Source organism: Triticum aestivum, chromosome 3B, assembly GCF_018294505.1.
Source record: "Triticum aestivum cultivar Chinese Spring chromosome 3B, IWGSC CS RefSeq v2.1, whole genome shotgun sequence".
NCBI classification, from domain to species: domain Eukaryota; kingdom Viridiplantae; phylum Streptophyta; class Magnoliopsida; order Poales; family Poaceae; genus Triticum; species Triticum aestivum.
The window spans coordinates 364,655,526-364,675,605 of NC_057801.1; positions in this window are offsets into that span (position 1 = coordinate 364,655,526).

Genomic DNA, 20,080 nt, shown 5'->3' on the forward strand with positions numbered 1-20,080 from the left:
ACAACCTGATGTCAAAGTTATTCCTCGTGCTTGACTTTGTATATAATTCACGGGCCACTTGCCTGTTGATCTATTCTGGTATCAGACGCAATACTCAATCTCATTGCTCTAGACCCCTTTCGCATGTTGTTTCAGACATCGAACTATGGCCTATCCGTTTGAAACTTCTCATGGTACCTTCTTACTTTACTCTCGATATTTTCTTAAGTTCAATTCGAGAGTTACTTCCTACCCCATTCCCCGATGTTATCTACCAAATAGTCAACCTTGCCGAGGCCCGTCCTCCCGGAATACTCCCCCTTTTTTCTTTCGTTAGTACGATGGAGTTTCCGAAGAAAGGATGCCGACTTCATCTTAATGACCTGAAGCAGAAAAATGAAGACATCAATGTAATGGATCGACTACTTCGAGAAGAGCAACCAAGACCGAGAAGACTCGTTAGGTTTTACGCTACCAACACCTTCGCCCCTTAGTCCCCCTCTTAAATCTCGGGACGAGATTTCTTGTAGTGGAGGAGATTTGTAACGCCCGGATAATTAGGCTACAGTAAAAATCTTCTAATGATGCCATGTCATCCGTGTTACTGTTGCTAATCAAGTGGTAGTTCAAAATCATTGCAATTCAAAATATGAATTAGTGACAAACACCCAAAGTTTCAAAAGGCAAAGCGAAAATGTTCGGGGGTTGCCAAATATTGCACTGGTAATTATGGTGAAGCAAACACCATTTTATAAGATGCCTAAATGCCCTAAAACTAAATAAAACAGAAAGGGAAATAAATAAAAGAAAGAGATTAAAAAAAGAAAAAAGAAAAAAACAAAGGGGGGGGGAGCCCCCTGGACCAGGCAGCCCAACCCACCCGCACGGCCACCACCCAACCCCCTGGCCCGCAGTCAGCCTGGCCGGCCCAGCCGGCCCAGCCCCCGCACAGCGTCCCCTTCCCCTGTTCCCCCGACCCGGGTCGGAACAGGGCGCGTCCCCGCCGAACCCACCTCGCCGGCGACGAGGCGTGGGGATAAGGACGCCGACGCCGCGCCCCCTCGGTCTCCCCTCCCACTCGCCCCCACGCTCGCCCTCGGCCCCCGCGCCTCTCCCTCTCCCCTCCAGATCCATCTCCCCCTCCTTCCCCTCCGTAACCGAGCGCCGCCATCGCCATGGCTGCACCATAACCGCGGCCACCGGCCACCCCGCGCCTCGCTTGCACGTCCACGAGACGCGCCGACGACCTCTGCTTTGGCTACGCCTCGCCATTGAGCTCGAGGAGCACCGCAGGCCACGGATTGAGTCGTCTGCTTCCTCGACGGCCGCCGGCGATCCCCTTCCTCCCCGACGAGCTCTGCTGCTCCTAAGCCACCACGGGTCTTTCTTGACCGCTCGGTGAGCTCCACTCCGTCCTCTCCCCCTCTCCTTCTTCGCCTCACGGTGCCCTAGCTAGCTACCGCCGAAGCACCCGACCGCGCCGCCGCCTGCACGCGTCGCCGGCGCCCTCCCGGTGACCAAATGGTCACGGGGCCGAGTCCTTTGTGCTCGGCGCGACGCGCAGCTCCCCCTGGCCTTCCCGCTAGCCCCGAAGCGCGCGGTGTCGCCGTCTTCATTTCGCGCCCGAACCACCTCACCGCCGGCGAGCTCGTGGCGCTCGACTCCGGCCACCACCGCCTCTACAACCACCCCCACTCACTTCGCCGTCGTCTTGCCGTTCGAACGCGACCGGTCCCGCTCGGTTTGGTGCACTATGGGCGAAACCCGCCACTCTCCCGAGCCGCACCGCCGCGAAAACGGACTCGCCGGCGTCTAAACGCCGGCCGGCTGATGTGGCGTACGTAGGGTCCACCCCCTGGGTCACTGCCTGTGGGCCTGGGGCCCCAACTGGCCAAGTTGACCGGGTCAACTACGCTGATGTGGCAGCCACTGCCACTGACATGCGGGCCCCATGTCTTAAAACGAATAAAAATAAAGAGATAAATTACTAATTATTAATTAATTAATTAAACACTAATCTCTCACTGACTACCGGGCCCCACCCACTAATTAACCCAATTTAGTTAGTTTTAGAATTCTGCTAATATCCCTGACAATGACATGTGGGTCCCACTGGACCCACCTGTCTGGTTTGACTGGTCAACTGACCAGTCGACCTGCTGACATCACTCTGATGTCATGCTGACGTCATCGTTCACTGTTTTGGATAATGTTGGAATTAAATAACTAAATAAAATCAGAAAATGATTTAAATCTTTAGAAAATCATATCTTTTAATCCGTAATTCAGATGAAAATACTTTCTACATGAAAGTTGCTCAGAACTACGAGACGAATCCGGATACGCAGCCCGTTCGTCCGCCACACACCCCTAGCATACCGAACACGCAACTTTCCCCCTCCGGTTCACCGGTCCGAAAACGCGAAACACCGGGAATACTTTCCCGGATGTTTTCCCCCTTCGTCGGTATCACCTACTACCGCGATTGGGCACACCTAGCATTGTTACTTGTCATGTCATGCATCGATATGCATTTGTTTGCATTGTATTCATTGTTCCTTCCCCCTCTTCTCTCCGGTAGACTACGAGACCGACGCTGCTGCTGCCCAGTTCGACTACGGAGTTGACGACCTCTCTCTCTTGCCAGAGCAACCAGGCAAGCCCCCCCCCTTGATCACCAGATATCGCCTATTCTCCTCTATACTGCTTGCATTAGAGTAGTGTAGCATGTTACTGCTTTCGTTAATCCTATTCTGATGCATAGCCTGACATTGTCGCTACATCTGTTGATACCTTACCTGCAATCCTAAATGCTTAGTATAGGATGCTAGTTTATCATCATTGGCCCTACATTCTTGTCAGTCTGCCTTGCTATACTATTGGGCCGTGATCACTCGGGAGGTGATCACGGGTATATACTATACATACATACATACTATACAGATGGTGACTAAAGTCGGGTCAGCTCGAAGAGTACCCGCGAGTGATTCACGGATTGGGGGCTGAAAGGACCGTTGTCCCGACGGCCCTCTATGTGGATCTTTATGGCGGAGCGACAGGGCAGGTTGAGACCGCCTAGGAGAGAGGTGGGCCTGGCCCTGTTCGGCGTTCGCGGATACTTAACACGCTTAACGAGATCTTGGTATTTGATCTGAGTCGGCTACGAGCCTATACGCACTAACCATCTACGTGGGAGTAGTTATGGGTATCCCGACGTCGTGGTATTAGCCGAAGCACTTCAGACGTCAGCGACGGAGCGGCGCGCGCCGGATTGGAACGTAAGCCTGCTCTTGTATTAAGGGGTCTAGTTCCGCTTTCGGCCGCGTACGCAACGTGCAGGTGTGCTATGGGCGATGGGCCCAGACCCCTGTGCGCTTAGGTTTAGACCGGCGTGCTGGCCTCTCTGTTTTGCCTAGGTGGGGCTGCGACGTGTTGATCTTCCGCGGCCGGGCATGACCCAGGAAAGTGTGTCCGGCAAAATGGGATCGAGCGTGTTGGGTTATGTGGTGCACCCCTGCAGGGAAGTTAATCTATTCGAATAGCCGTGATCTTCGGTAACAGGACGACTTGGAGTTGTACCTTGACCTTATGACAACTAGAACCGGATACTTAATAAAACACACCCTTCCAAGTGCCAGATACAACCGGTGGTCGCTCTCCCTCAGGGATACGAGGGGAGGATCGCCGGGTAGGATTATGCTATGCGATGCTTCTTGGAGTTGCTACTTGGAGTTGCTACTTGGAGGACTTCAATCCACTCTGCTTCTATATGCTGCAAGACGGAGGCTGCCAGAAGCGTAGTCTTCGACAGGATTAGTTATCCCCCTCTTATTCTGGCATTCTGCAGTTCAGTCCACTGATATGGCCTCCTTACACATATACCCATGCATATGTAGTGTAGTTCCTTGCTTGCGAGTACTTTGGATGAGTACTCACGGTTGCTTTCTCCCCCCTTTTTCCCCTTTCCTTTCTTTCTGGTTGTCGCAACCAGATGCTGGAGTCCAGGAGCCAGACGCTACCGTCGACGACGACCCCTACTACACCGGAGGTGCCTACTACTACGTGCAGCCCGCTGACGACGACCTGGAGTAGTTTAGGAGGATCCCAGGCAGGAGGCCTGCACCTCTTTCGATCTGTATCCCAGTTTGTGCTAGCCTTCTTAAGGCAACTTGTTTAACTTATGTCTGTACTCAGATATTGTTGCTTCCGCTGACTCGTCTATGATCGAGCACTTGTATTCGAGCCCTCGAGGCCCCTGGCTTGTATTATGATGCTTGTATGACTTATTTTATGTTTTAGAGTTGTGTTGTGATATCTTCCCGTGAGTCCCTGATCTTGATCGTACACATTTGCGTGCATGATTAGTGTACGATTGAATCGGGGGCGTCACATGTAACTTCAGCTGCAGGGTTTGGAATTATCTACAAGTGTGTTGGCCACATGGTGATAACATGGCTGCCATTGCCTATGCTGCAAGAAGGGACTTTCAGAAACCTTTCTTTGCTGAAGTGGTCTTTCTTGCTTGTTGGAATATTTGGACTGTGAGGAGTGATAGAGTCTTCAGGAACATAAATCCTTCCTTTAGAAGGTGGAGAACATGTTTTATTCATGACATTTCTCTGCTTGCCCATAGGAATAAAGCTAAGTATAAGGATGACCTTCTTAGATGGATTGCTTTTTTGACACCTTGAGGTGAGCATTGTATTCTTTTAGCTTTAGATCTTTTCCTTTTCTTTTGATGTACATACCTTGTATCTTTGTATAGTTAATAAAATTTGCAAGAGCTGTGGGGTGCTTTACCCTACAGTACCAGGTCAAAAAAAAAACTTTCCACCATTTCGTTTTATTATGACATGTCACATCATTGTCATATTGCTTTGCATGATCATGTAGTTGACATCGTATTTGTGGAAAAGCCACCTTTCATAATTCTTTCATACATGTCACTCTTGAGTCATTGCACATCCTGGTACATCGCCGGAGGCATTCATATAGATTCATATTTTTTTCTAAGTATCGAGTTGTAATTCTTGAGTTGTAAGTAAATAAAGGTGTGATGATCATCATTATTAGAGCATTGTCCCATGTGATGAAAGGATGATGGAGACTATGATTCCCCCACAAGTCGGGATGAGACTCTGGACGAAAAAAAGGAAACCAAAGAAGCCCAAAAAAATGAGATAAAAGAGAGAAGGGGCAATGTTACTATCCTTTTTTCCACACTTGTGCTTCAAAGTAGCACCATGATCTTCATGATAGAGAGTCTCCTATGTTGTCACTTTCATATACTAGTGGGAATTCTTCATTATAGAACTTGGCTTGTATATTCCAATGATGGGCTTCCTCAAATCGCCCTAGGTCTTCATGAGCAAGAAAGTTGGATGCACACCCACTTAATTTTCTTTTGAAGCTTTCATAAACTTATAGCTCTAGTGCATCTGTTGCATGGCAATGCCTACTCACTCACATTGATATCCATTAATGGGCATCTCCAAAGCTCGTTAATAGGCCTAGTTGTTGTGAGACTATCCCCCTTTTTTCTCTTCTCCCCAACCACCATATTCTATTCCACCTATAGTGCTATGTCCATGTCTCACGCTCATGTATTGTGTGTAAGTTGAAAACGTTTTGAGAACACCAAACAATTACTTGGATTGTCATCGGGGTTGTGCATGATTTGAATATTTTGTGTGATGAAGATGGAGCATAGCCAGACTATATGATTTTCTAGGGTTAAGCTTTCTTTGGCCATGTTATTTTAAGAAGACATAATTGCCTTGTTAGTATGCTTGAAGTATTATTTTTTTGTGCCAATATTAAACTTTTGTTTTGAATCTTATGGATCTGAACATTCATGCCACAATAAAGAGAAATTACATGGATAAATATGTTAGTAGCATTCCACATCAAAAATTCTATTTTTATCATTTACCTACTCGAGGACGAGCAGGAGTTAAGCTTGAGGATGCTTGATACATCTCCAACATCTCTATAATTTTTGATTGTTCCATGCTATTGTATTATCTGTTTTGGATGTTTTATATGCATTAATATGTTATTTTATAATATTTCTAGGACTAACATATTAACCTAGAGCCCAATGCCAGTTTCTGTTTTTCCTTGTTTTTGAGCTTGGAAGAAAAGGAATACCAAATGGAGTCCAAACAGAATAAAACTTTCGCGAAGATTTTTCTTGGACCAGAAGACACCCCGGAGACTTGGAAATGAAGTTAAAAGAGCAGCGAGGCGGCGACAAGGGGGGAGGGCGTGCCCATGAGGTAGGGCGCGCCCCCTGTCTGGCCACCTCCTCGGGACTCCTCTGACCTAACCCTTGGTCCTATATATTCACGTATATTCCCAAACCACCAGAAGTATCCACGAAAACACTTTCCACCATCGCAACCTTCTGTTCCCGCGATATCCAATCTAGGGGCCTTTTCCGGCATCCTGTCGGAGGGGGGTTCAATCATGGAGGGTTTCTACATCAACTCTATTGCCCTTACGATGAAGCGTGAGTAGTTTACCACGGACCTACGGGTCCATAGCTAGTAGCTAGATGGCTTCTTCTCTTTCTTTGATTCTCAATACCATGTTCTCCTCGTTGTTCTTGGATATTTATCTGATGTAATACTTTTTTGCGGTGTGTTTGTCGAGATCCGATAAATTGTGGATTTATGATCAGCTTATCTATGAATATTATTTGAATCTTCTCTGAATTCTTATATGCATGATTTGATATCTTTGTAATTCTCTTCGAACTATCTTTTTAGTTTGGCCAACTAGATTGGTTTTTATTGCAATGTGAGAAGTGCTTAGCTTTGGGTTCAATCTTGTGGTGTCCTCTCCCAGTGACAAAGTAGGGGTAGCGAGGCACGTATTGTATTATTGCATTCGAGGATAAAAAGATGGGGTTTACATCATATTGCTTGAGTTTATTCCTCTACATCATGTCATCTTAATTAATGTGTTACTCTGTTGTTCATGAACTTAATACTCTAGAAGCAGGCAGGAGTCGGTCGATGTGTGGAGTGATAGTAGTAGATGCAGGCAAGAGTCGGTCTACTTGACACAGACGTGATGCCTATATTTCATAATCATTGCCGTATATATCGTCATAACTATGTGCTTTTCTATCGATTGTTCGACAATAATTTGTTCACCCACCATATTATTTGCTATCTTGAGAGAAGCCTCTGGTGAAACCTATGGCCCCCGGGTCTATTTTCCATCATATTAGTTTCTGATCTATTATTTTGCAATCTTTTGCTTTCAGATCTATAAACCAAAAAAACCCAAAAATATTTTTGTTTAGTTTCACCTATCTCTATCAGATCTCACTTTTGCAAGTAACCATGAAGGGATTGACAACCCCTTTATCGCGCTGGTTGCAAGTTGTTTGATTGTTTCTGAAGGTATTGGTGATTTCTCTCCTATTGTATTGATACCTTGGTTCTATAACTGAGGGAAATACTTATCTCTACTTTTTTGCATCACCATTTCCTCTTCAAAGGAAAAACCAACGGAAGCTCAAGAAGTAGCAACGACCCCTCTAACTCCCTCACTCGCCCCTGCTCTCTCCCTCTCCCTCCATCGCCATGGCCGAGGCACCCCTGTGCTCTCCGTTGTGATCCACCGCACCCACAGCTGCCTCCATCCCTCCCCGACGTGTCCTCGAGCTTCTCTGTTGTCCGCTACCTCGACCCAACTGAGCCTCGTGAGCTCGACCGCCCTACACCGCGGTCTGCATCATCTTCTCCTTTCCTAGCCGTTGAGATCCCCGACGATCGCACATCTTCTCTAGGCCCTCCCCAAGATTGCCATCTGTGCCAAGCGAACCATCGTGAGCCCCTAACCACTTCCCCCTGGTCCCCTCATCGAATTCATGCTGTAGCCATCAAATTCCTGCCGGTCTCGAAGCTCGCCGCAGCCGGCCAAATCACCGTCATGGCCACATGCACTACACCTCGCAGGCGAGCACGCCTTATGCTCAGGGAACTCATAGAAAGCCTCCTATCCCCTTAGCTGGATACCTAGCGCACCACGGCCTCACGCTTGTGACCACCAAGCTTCGGTCGCCGCCTTCGTCTTTACGGTCGTAGCTACGGCCCGCCCTAGCCACTTATGCTTGCACTGCTCGACGTGGACGACCACCAGCAATGCGTAGATGCCCTCCATTGCGCTTTTGGTCGCCGAAGGACGTTTTCCGAGCGCCTCCGCCATCTTTGGCTTCGTCGACAACTAGCCGCGGGTCAACTCTAGCGAGTTTGACCCCGGTTGACTGAGTTTGACCCCCCTGTGTCCATGACATGTGGGGCCAGTCTCTGACTAGTTTTAATTTAGGGTTATGTTTAGTGCTAACTACCATGATTAGTATAATGTGTCACTAACACATAGGCCCGAATTGCTAATTAGATAATTAGCGCTAACAACCTCTGTTAGTAGAGTGGGTCGCTGACCAGTGGGACCCACTGGTCAGGTTTGACCTGGACAGCCCCTGTTGACCTGCGGACATCACAGTGACGAAGTGCTGATGTTGTAAATGTTTTCTGGATTTTAGATAAATCTAAATGATTTATTTATTTTTCAAAAAATGCCCAAAACTTCTAAAACATCATAAAAAATAAACCGTAGCTCAGAATGAAATAATTTATATATGAAAAATTATCAGAAAAATCTAAAGAATCTACTTATGGCATTTGAAATGCCTTACATGGAGCTTGAATTTGAACCTTGTGTTCAAACCAACTTCATTTAAACTATTGCTAGTTCCATTAGCCCAAATCACAACATATTGCCATGTCATGATCATGCATCATATTGTTGCATTGCATTGATTGTGTTCCCTCTTGTTTGCCAGTGTTTGCCTCCTCTCAGTAGAAGTTGTTTCAGCGATGTGATCGATGACACTGAGGAAGACACAATGCTATCTTCAGAAGTGCCAAGCAAGCAAACCCCTTCAAGCATTCTGATACAAATCCCACTCTCTCGCTCTTGCTCTCTTTTACTACATTAGGATAACAATGATTCAACTGTTACATGTTGCGGTAGTTGAACCCATTCCTCTGCATGACCTGTCTTTGCCACAGTAAATAGTTGAAACCCACTAGCATGGGTAGGAGTTATTTGAGCCATGATATGCCTACTTATTCATGCGTGCTTGTTATGCCGTGCTATGCTTAAGAGTTGTGTCAGGGCTGATTCATCTGGGATGGATTGGGATGGTGGTGAACGTTTTCTACTGTTGAGAGCTAAGTGCGATGAGAGACCATGTAGGAGTACATGGTGGGTTGTCTCATTGAAACTGTCCTCAGGAACTGAGTTCTATGTTTGTGATCCAAGACAGCTACTACCGCGCATTGGGCCCAAAACCCATGGACCCTCGATGCGTCCATTTTGCATCATGCTTTTATGTGAATATTTATTGCATTATGCGATATTATTACACATTATGGTACAATACTTATGCCTTTGCTCTATTATTTTACGAGATTTACATGAAGAGGGAGAATGCCATCAGCTGGAATTCTGGATTGGAAAGGAGCAAATATGAGAGACCTATTCTGCACAACTCCAAATGTCCTGAAACATTACAGAGAATTACTTTGGAATATATAAAAAATATCGGGCAAAGAACTTACAGAAGGGGATCCACCAGGTGGCCACAAGCCTACAGGGCGCGCCCTCAAGGCGCACCCCCAGGGCTTGTGGGCCCCCTAGCCATCTTCTGGTGCCATCTTCTGCTATATGAAGCATTTTGACGTAGAAAAATCAGGAGAGAACTTTCAGGACGAAGCACCACCGTTCCAAGGCGAAACCTGGGTAGAAGCAATCTAGGGCTCCAGTGGAGCTATTCTACCGGGGAAACTTCCCTCCCGGAGGGGGAAATCAAAGCCATCATCATCACCAACGATCCTCTCTTCGAGGGAGGGTCAATCTTCATCAACATCTTCACCAGCACCATCTCCTCTCAAACCTAGTTCATCCCTTGTATTCAATCTTTGCCTCAAAACCTCAAATTGGTACCTGTAGGTTGCTAGTAGTGTTGATTACTCCTCGTAGTTGATTGTAGTTGGTTTATTTGGTGGAAGATCATATGTTCAGATCCTTAGTCATATTCAATACCTCTCTAATCTTTAACATGAACATGCTTTGTGAGTAATTATGTTTGTTCCTCAGGACATGGGAGAAGTCTTGTTATAAGTACTCATGTGAATTTGGTATTCTTTCGATATTTTGATGAGATGTATATTGTATTTCCTCTAGTGGTGCTATGTGAATGTCGACTACATGACACTTCACCATGATTTGGGCCTAGGGGAAGGCATTGGGAAGTAATAAGTAGATGTTGGGTTGCTAGAGTGACAGAAGCTTAAACCCTAGTTTATGCGTTGCTTTGTAGGGGGTTGATTTGGATCGACATGTTTCATGCTATGGTTAGATTTATCTTAATTCTGATTTCATAGTTGCAGATGCTTGCGAGAGGGTTTAATCATAAGAGGTAGGCTTGTCCAAGTAAGGACAGCACCGAAGCACCGGTCCACCCACATATCAAATTATCAGAGTAACAGATGCGAATCATATGAGCATGATGAAAACTAACTTGACAGTAATTCCCATGTGTCCTTGGGAGAACTTTGCTTTATATAAGAGTTCGTCCAGGCTTGTCCTTTGCTACGAAAAGGATTGGGCCACCTTGCCGCACCTTTGCTATACTTGTTACTTGTTACCCGTTACAAATTATCTTATCACAAAACTATCTGTTACCGATAATTTCAGTGCCTGCAGAAAATACCTTGCTGAAAACCGCTTGTCATTTCCTTCTACTCCTTGTTGGGTTTGACACTCTTACTTATCGAAAGGACTATGATTGATCCCCTATACATGCGGGTCATCAAGACTTTTTTCTCTCGCTGTTGTCGGGTGCTATGTCTTGAGCTTGCGTTGGTTTTCCTTGAAGAGGAAAGGGTGATGCAGCAATAGTAGCGTAAGTATTTCCCTCAGTTTTTGAGAACCAAGGTATCAATCTAGTAGGAGGCTCCTCAAAAGTCCCAAGCACCTACACAAACAAACAAAGAACTCGCGACCAACGCAATAAAGGGGTTGTCAATCCCTTCACCGGCACTTGCGAAAGTGAGATCTGATAGAGATAGTATGATAAGATAAATATTTTTGGTATTTTATGATATAGATTGGAAAAGTAAAGATGCAAATAAAAGTAGATTTAAAGCTTATATGATAAAAGATTGACCCCGGGGCCATAGTTTCACTAGTGGCTTCTCTCAAGATAGCATAAGTATTACGGTGGGTGAACAAATTACTGTCGAGCAATTGATAGAAAAGCGAATAATTATGAGATTATCTAGGCATGATCATGTATATAGGCATCACGCCCGTGACAAGTAGATCGACTCCTGCCTGCATCTACTACTATTACTCCACACATCGACCGCTATCCAGCATGCATCTAGAGTATTATGTTCATAAGAACAGAGTAACGCATTAAGAAAGATGACATGATGTAGAGGGATAAACTCATGCAATATGATATAAACCCCTTCTTTTTTATCCTCGATGGCAACAATACAATACGTGCCTTGCTGCCCCTGCTGTCACTGGGAAAGGACACCGCAAGATTGAACCCAAAGCTAAGCAGTTCTCCCATTGCAAGAAGGATCAATCTAGTAGGCCAAACCAAACTGATAATTCGAAGAGACTTGCAAAGATAACTTAATCACACATAAAATAATTCAGAGGAGATTCAGATATTTCTCATAGATAAACTTGATCATACACCCAACAATTCATCGGATCTCGACAAACACACCGCAAAAAGAGTTACATCAAATAGATCTCCAAGAAGATCGAGGAGAACATGGTATTGAGATCCAAAAAGAGAGAAGAAGCCATCTAGCTAATAACTATGGACCCGAAGGTCTGTGGTAAACTACTCACAACTCATCGTAGGGGCTATGGTGTTGATGTAGAAGCCCTCTATGGTCGATTCCCCCTCCGGAAGAGCACCGACGAAGGCTCCAAGATGGGATCTCGTGGATCCAGAAGGTTACGACGGTGGAATTAGGTTTTCGTTGGCTCCCCTAACGTTCTCGGGGTACGTGGGTATATATAGGAGGAAGAAGTAGGTCGGTGGATGCCCGAGGGGCCCATGAGATTGGGGGCGCGCCCTATAGGGGTGGGCGCGCCCTCCACCCTCGTGGCCGCCCTGACTGCTTCTTGACTTGCACTCCAAGTCCTCTGGATCACGTTCGTTCCAAAAATCACGCTCCCGAAGGTTTCATTCCATTTGGACTCCGTTTGATATTCCATTTCTTCAAAATACTGAAATAGGCTAAAAAACAGCAATACGGGCTGGGCCTTCAGTTAGTAGGTTAGTCCAAAAAATGATATAAATGTGTAAAGTAAAGCCCATAAACATCCAAAACGGGTAATATAATAGCATGGAACAATAAAAAATTATAGATACGCTGGAGACGTATCAAGCATCCCCAAGCTTAATTCCTGCTCGTCCTCGAGTAGGTAAATGATAAAAATAGAATTTTTGATGTGGAATGCTACCTAGCATAATTCTCAATGTAATTTTCTTTATTGTGGCATGAATGTTCAGATCCAAATGATTCAATATAAAAGTTCATATTGACATAAGAAATAGTAATACTTCAAGCATACTAATGAAAGCAATCATGTCTTCTCAAAATAACATGGCTAAAGAAAGTTCATCCCTACAAAATCATATAGTTAGGTTATGCTTCATTTTCGTCACACAAAAATGCTCCCAAATTATACACCCCCGATGACAAGCCAAGAAATTGTTTCGTACTTAAATAATCTCAAACTTTTTCAACTTTCAGGCAATACATGAGCGTGAGCCATGGATATAGCACTATGGGATGAATAGAATATGATGATGGGGATTGTGTGGAGAAGAGAAAAAAGGAGAAAGTCTCACATTGACGAGGATAATCAACGGGCTATGGAGATGCCCATCAAATGATGTCAACATGAGGAGTAGGGATTGCCATGCAACGGATGCACTAGAGCTATAAATGTATGAAAGCTCAACAAAAGAAAACTAGTGGTTGTGCATCCAACTTGCTTGCTCACGAAGACCTAGGGCATTTTGAGGAAGCCCATCATAGGAATATACAAGCCAAGTTCTATAATGAAAAACCACTAGTATATGAAAGTGACAACATATGAGACTCTCTATATGAAGAACATGGTGCTACTTTGAAGCACAAGTGTGGAAAAGAGATAGTAACATTGCCCCCTTTTTATTTATTTTCTTTTTTCCTTTTTTGGGCCTTTCTTTTTTTTGGCCTTTCTTCTTTTTTTCCTTTCTTTTTTTCTTTGGCATTTCCTTTTTTTGGCCTTTTTTTGGGGGGGGGGACAACTCATGAATTACAACTCAAAACTAGAAAAGACATGACTCTATATGAATGCCTCCGGCGGTGTACCGGGATGGGCAATGGATCAAGAGTGACATGTATGAAAAATTATGCAAAGTGGCCTTGCCACAAATACGATGTCAACTACATGATCATGCAATGGCAATATGACAATAGTAATGCGTGTCATGATGATAAACAGAATGATGGAAAGTTGCGTGGCAATATATCTCGGAATGGCTATGGAAATGCCATAATAGATAGGTATGGTGGCTATTTTGAGGAAGATATAAGGAGGTTTCACTACTAGGGAAAACCCTAGTAGCAGCGCAGGTTTTGAGGCTAGCAGCAACGCAGGTGGACGCGCTACTAATAAGGCGCTACAGCTAACTCATAGTAGTAGCGCGGCCCTTACCCGCACTACTACTGTTTACGATATCAGCAGCGCTTTTTAAGAACACGCTACTATGACCTACCTGTAGCGATTTCGCCATCCCTCGCTACTGCTATATCTTTCATCATTTTCCCATTACCCCTTTCCCTTTCAGTTTCCCTTTCAGATACTAGATACTAGGTACTGCTAGTAGATATCAAATTCATAAACCATTACTAGGTAGTACTCCCTTCGTTCCAAATTACTCGTCGTGGTTTTAGTTCAAACCACGACGAGTAATTTGGAACGAAGGGAGTACTAGATAACAATTTCATGCATAGTCAACATGCATCCTCAAGCAGTACAAGGTCATATCAACGGCCATCATCATATGTAGTTCTAGATGATATTGACGATGATCATCATATGTAGTTCTAGATGATATAGCCACACACACATATGTAGTTCTAGATGATATAGCCACACACACATATGTAGTTCTAGAGGATAACGAAGACAATCATCATCCTTAAGCCTGGGCGGTTGGTGTTCCTGATAGTAATTAGGATGGCCTATCCAACACGAAGATTCTTGCCATCAAGGAATTTCTTCCACGCAACCGAGTTTAAGTGTGTGCAACCGTCCGTGTCCACGCGGTAAGTACAGGTTGTGACGGAGCCCCTTGCAGTAAGGCGTAGTCCAGCCGAGCCTTCTTCATCAGGCTCGATACCATAACTCACAGATATGCTCTTTGCCAATTTCTGAATAAGAAAAACATATCAATTAATAAATAGCCTCGCAAATAAGTACATATGGATTATCTACACTATTAATAGTTTCATTAGATTCTACACTAATAAGCATGTGATCGAACTCTACACTAAAACATATCATCGACTAGATTCCACACAACATACCATATCATTGGACTGTACACTAAGTAATTCATCGGATAATTTGCATTTGTAAGTATAACATACCATATCATGTCGATCAACCATGGTATTTGTCAAGCGAGTCACGAATGGCACCCCGACAAAGTCAGCACGTGGCGGAATTATGTCCCACGGGTTGGACACCTCCTCCTCACTTAGCCTTGTTCTTTGAGCTATGATGGCTTCATGAAGTGGGTCCTCATCATCTTCATCGAGTGGGTCCTCATTATCTTCATCATCTTCGTTGTTTTCATCATCTTCCACCAGGTTGAGATAAATGACAGCTAGCTTGGGTCTTTCTGCTCGGAAGGAGAAGCTGATCAACTCACCACTAGTAAGACGCATGCGAGCGACGAAACGGGCCCATCCATCTCCTCCAATCTGCGACATATTGCGTCCTTTCTCGACCTCCATAGTGTACGGCCCCCCAGGAGCCTCAAATGTCACAGTGTCTCCTGTCAGCTTGTTGAATTTCAACCTCACATTGCATGGGACGATCTGTGTAAAATAAGCAAAATGACACAATGCAGTAATGCCAACACTAAAAACAAAATAGTTATTACATTTCATCTAATTTCTTACCGCCGCATGATGAAAACTCGGCTGGAAGTAGATGCCGAACAGCTTGCCTGTTGCAAGGCTGCTGGCGCATCTTGACTTGCACAGTTGACATAGTGGTGGTGGTGGTGGCGCCATTTTTCCTAAAGCAATATGGGCAAAGGATTAACGATCAACTAAATCAAAATGTTCTAAGTCAACTAAATCAACTAGCCTACTAAATCAACTAAATCAAAATGTTCTAAATCAACTAAATCAACTAGCCTACTAAATCAACTAAATCAAAATGTTCTAAATCAACTAATTAAATGAACTACCCTACTAAATCAACTAAATCAAAATGTTCTAAGTCAACTAAATCAACTAAATGAACTAGCCTATTAAATCAACTAAATCAAATTGTTCTAAGTCAACTAAATCAACTAAATGAACTAGCCTATTAAATCAACTAAATCAAAATGTTCTAAGTTAACTAAATCAACTAGCCTACTAATTAAATCAACTAAATCATATCAACTAAATCAAAATGTTGCATATGAACTAGCCTAGCTACTAAATCAAAATGTAGCGGGCAGGAGGGAGAAGGAGGGGCGACTCGAGGAGGGAGAAGAGAGTAGGATGGAGGAGGAAGGCGGAGCGAGGAGGGGCCGGCCGGCGCGGCCAGTGGAGGGAGGACGGAGGAGGAAGGCGGAGCGAGGAGGGGCCGGCCAGCGGCGAGTGGAGAGGGAGGACGGAGGAGGAGGCCGGTACCGAGTCCAGCAAGGAGGAGGAGGTGACGGCGGTGCAGACGGAGGAGGGGCGACGGGGGTGGACCAGCGCGGGGGATTGAGAGGGGATCCAGTGAGCTAGTGTGTGACTGTGTGAGTGTGGATCGGATAGAGGAGATGGGGCAAAACTTTTCTAGTAAATTTAGCAGTAGCGCTTATTGCAGCAATGCGCTGCTACTATGCTACGTAGCAGTAGCACCCGTCGTTATAACGCGTTGCTGCTATAACTAGCCTCGTCGCGGCCTCGTGGGAATTATAGCAGTAGCGCTTCTTTGAGCGGGCGCGCTACTGCTATATTGGTTTCAGCAGTGAGTTACCCCCGAGCACGCTACTGCTAATTAGCAGCAGCGCCTTATTTTACAGCGCGCTGCTGATAAGATTCTTTGTATAGGCTTTTCCCTAGTAGTGTTTATGTGTGATAGAGCGTATCATATCACGGGGTTTGGATTCATCGGCGAAGTTTGCACCAACTCTCAAGTTGAGAAAGGGCACACGGTACCGAAGAGGCTGGCAATGATGGAAAGGTAAAAGTGCATATAATCCATGGACTCAACATTAGTCAAAAGAACTCATATACTTATTGCAAAAATCTACAAGTCATCAAAAAACCAAGCACTACGCGCATGCTCCTAGAGGGATAAATTGGTAAGAAAAGACCATCGCTCGTCCCCGACCGCCACTCATAAGGATGCACAATCTAAGAACACCTCATGTTTCAAATTTCTTACACAACTTTAACCATGCGTGCATGCTACGGGACTTGCTAACTTCAACACAAGCATTCTTTAAATTCATAATCACCCAACTAGCATGACTTTAATTATCACTACCTCCATATCTCAAAACAATTATTAAGTATCAAATTGATCATAGCATCCAATTCACTTCCTATGATAGTTTTTATTATACCCAACTTGGATGCCCACCATTCTAGGACCAATTTTATAACCATAGCAAATACCATGCTGTTCTAAGAGACTCTCAAAAATAATATAAGTGAAGCATGAGAGACTACCAATTTCTACAAAATTAAGCCACCACCGTGCTCTAAAAGATATGAGTGAAGCACTAGAGCAAAAACTATCTAGCTCAAAAGATATAAGTGAAGCACATAGAGTATTCTAATAAATTCCAATCAAGTGGGCTTCTGCCACAAGGTGTCTACAGCAAGGATGATTGTGAAAAACTAAAAATATAATACTAATATCATACAAGACGCTCCAAGCAAAACACATATCATGTGGCGAATAAAAATATAGCTCCAAGTAAAGTTACCGATAAACAAAGACGAAAGAGGGGATGCCTTCTGGGGGCATCCCCAAGATTAGGCTTTTGGCTATTCTTGAATATCTTAGGGTGCCATGGGCATCCCCAAGCTTAGGCTCTTGCCACTCCTTATTCCATAGTCCATCAAATCTTTACCCAAAACTTGAAAACTTCACAACACAAAACTCAACAGGAAATCTCATAAGCTCCGTTAGTGAAAGAAAGCAAAACCACCACATAAGCTACTATAATGAACTCATTCTTTATTTATATTGGTGTTAAACCTACTTTATTTCAAGTTCTCTATGGTTCATACCACTTAATACTAGCCATAGATGCATCAGAATAAGCAAACAACACACGAAAAAACAGAATCTGTCAAAAACAAAACAATCTGTAGCAATCTGTAACTCTCAAATACTTATGTAACTCTAAAACTCCTACCAAAATAGGAAGTTCTGGGAAATTTGCCTATTGATCTACAGCAAAAAGAATCAATGCAAAATCACGTGTCTGTGAATTAACAAAACTATTTTCGTGCGTGGAAAGTTTCTGTTTTTTAGCAGAATCAAATTAACTATCACCATAGGTTATCCTATAGGTTCTACTTGGAACAAACACTAACTAAAACATAAAAACACATCTAAACAGAAGGTAGATGCAAAATTTATTAGTAAACAGAAACAAAAACAAAAAACACAAATAAAAATTGGGTTGCCTCCCAACTAGCGCTATCGTTTAACGCCCCTAGCTAGGTGTGACGCCCCCGATTCAATCGTACACTAATCATGCACGCAAATGTGTACGATCAAGATCAGGGACTCACGGGAAGATATCACAACACAACTCTACAAATAAATTAAGTCATACAAGCATCATAATACAAGCCAGGGGCCTCGAGGGCTCGAATACAAGTGCTCGATCATAGACGAGTCAGCGGAAGCAACAATATCTGATTACAGACATAAGTTAAACAAGTTTGCCTTAAGAAGGCTAGCACAAACTGGGATACAGATCGAAAGAGGCGCAGGCCTCCTGCCTGGGATCCTCCTAAACTACTCCAGGCGTCGCCAGCGGGCAGCACGTAGTAGTAGGCACCTCCAGTGTAGTAGGGGTCATCGTCGACGATGGCGTCTGGCTCCTGGACTCCAGCATCTGGTTGCGACAACCAGAAAGGAAGGAAAAGGGGAAAAAGGGGGGAGAAAGCAACCGTGAGTACTCATCCAAAGTACTCGCAAGCAAGGAACTACACTACATATGCATGGGTATATGTGTAAAGGGCCATATCAGTGGACTGAACTGCAGAAAGCCAGAATAAGAGGGGGATAGCTAGTCTTATCGAAGACTACGCTTCTGGCAGCCTCCGTCTCGCAGCATGTAGGAGAGAGTAGATTGAAGTCCTCCAAGTAGCATCTTCAAGTAGCATCTCCAAGCAGCATCTCCAAGTAGCATCGCATAACATAACCCTACCCGGCGATCCTCCTCTCGTCGCCCTGTAGAAAAGCGATCACCGGGTTGTCTGTGGAACTTGGAAGGGTGTGTTTTATTAAGTATCCGGTTCTAGTTGTCATAAGGTCAAGGTACAACTCCAAGTCGTCCTATTACCGAAGATCACGGCTATTCGAATAGATTAACTTCCCTGCAGGGGTGCACCACATAACCCAACACGCTCGATCCCATTTGGCCGGACACACTTTCCTGGGTCATGCCCGGCCTCGGAAGATCAACACGTCGCAGCCCCACCTAGGCAAAACAGAGAGGCCAGCACGCCGGTCTAAACCTAAGCGCACAGGGGTCTGGGCCCATCGCCCATAGCACACCTGCACGTTGCGAGGGCGGCCGGAAGCAGAACTAGCCCCCTTAATACAAGAGCAGGCTTACGTTCCAATCCGGCGCGCGCCGCTCCCTCGCTGACGTCTGAAGTGCTTCGGCTGATACCATGACGTCGGGATACCCATAACTACTCCCACGTAGATGGTTAGTGCGTATAGGCTCGTAGCCGACTCAGATCAAATACCAAGATCTCGTTAAGCGTGTTAAGTATCCGCGAACGCCGAACAGGACCAGGCCCACCTGTCTCCTAGGTGGTCACAACCTGCCCTGCCGCTCCGCCACAAAGTAACAGTCGAGGGCCGTCGGGAACCCAGGCCCACCTCTACCGGGATGGAGCCACCTGTCCTTTCAGCCCCCTCGTCAGAATCACTTGCGGGTTCTCAATGAGCTGACCCGACTTTAGTCACCATCTGTATAGTATGTATATATGTATAGTATATACCCGTGATCACCTCCCAAGTGATCACGGCCCGATAGTATAGCAAGGCAGACTGACAAGAATGTAGGGCCAATGATGATAAACTAGCATCCTATACTAAGCATATAGGATTGCAGGTAAGGTATCAACAGATGTAGCGACAATGTCAGGCTATGCATCAGAATAGGATTAACGAAAGCAGTAACATGCTACACTACTCTAATGCAAGCAGTATAGAGGAGAATAGGCGATATCTGGTGATCAAGGGGGGGGCTTGCCTGGTTGCTCTGGCAAGAGAGAGGGGTCGTCAACTCCGTAGTCGAACTGGGCAGCAGCAGCGTCGGTCTCGTAGTCTACCGGAGAGAAGAGGGGGGAAGAAACAATGAATACCATGTAAACAGATGCATATCGATGCATGACAAGACAAGTAACGATGCTAGGCGTGACCTAACGTGGTATGAGGTGATGCCGGTTAAGGGGGAAACATCCGGGAAAGTATCCCCGGTGTTTCGTGTTTTCGAGCACAGGAGCCGGAGGGGGAAAGTTGC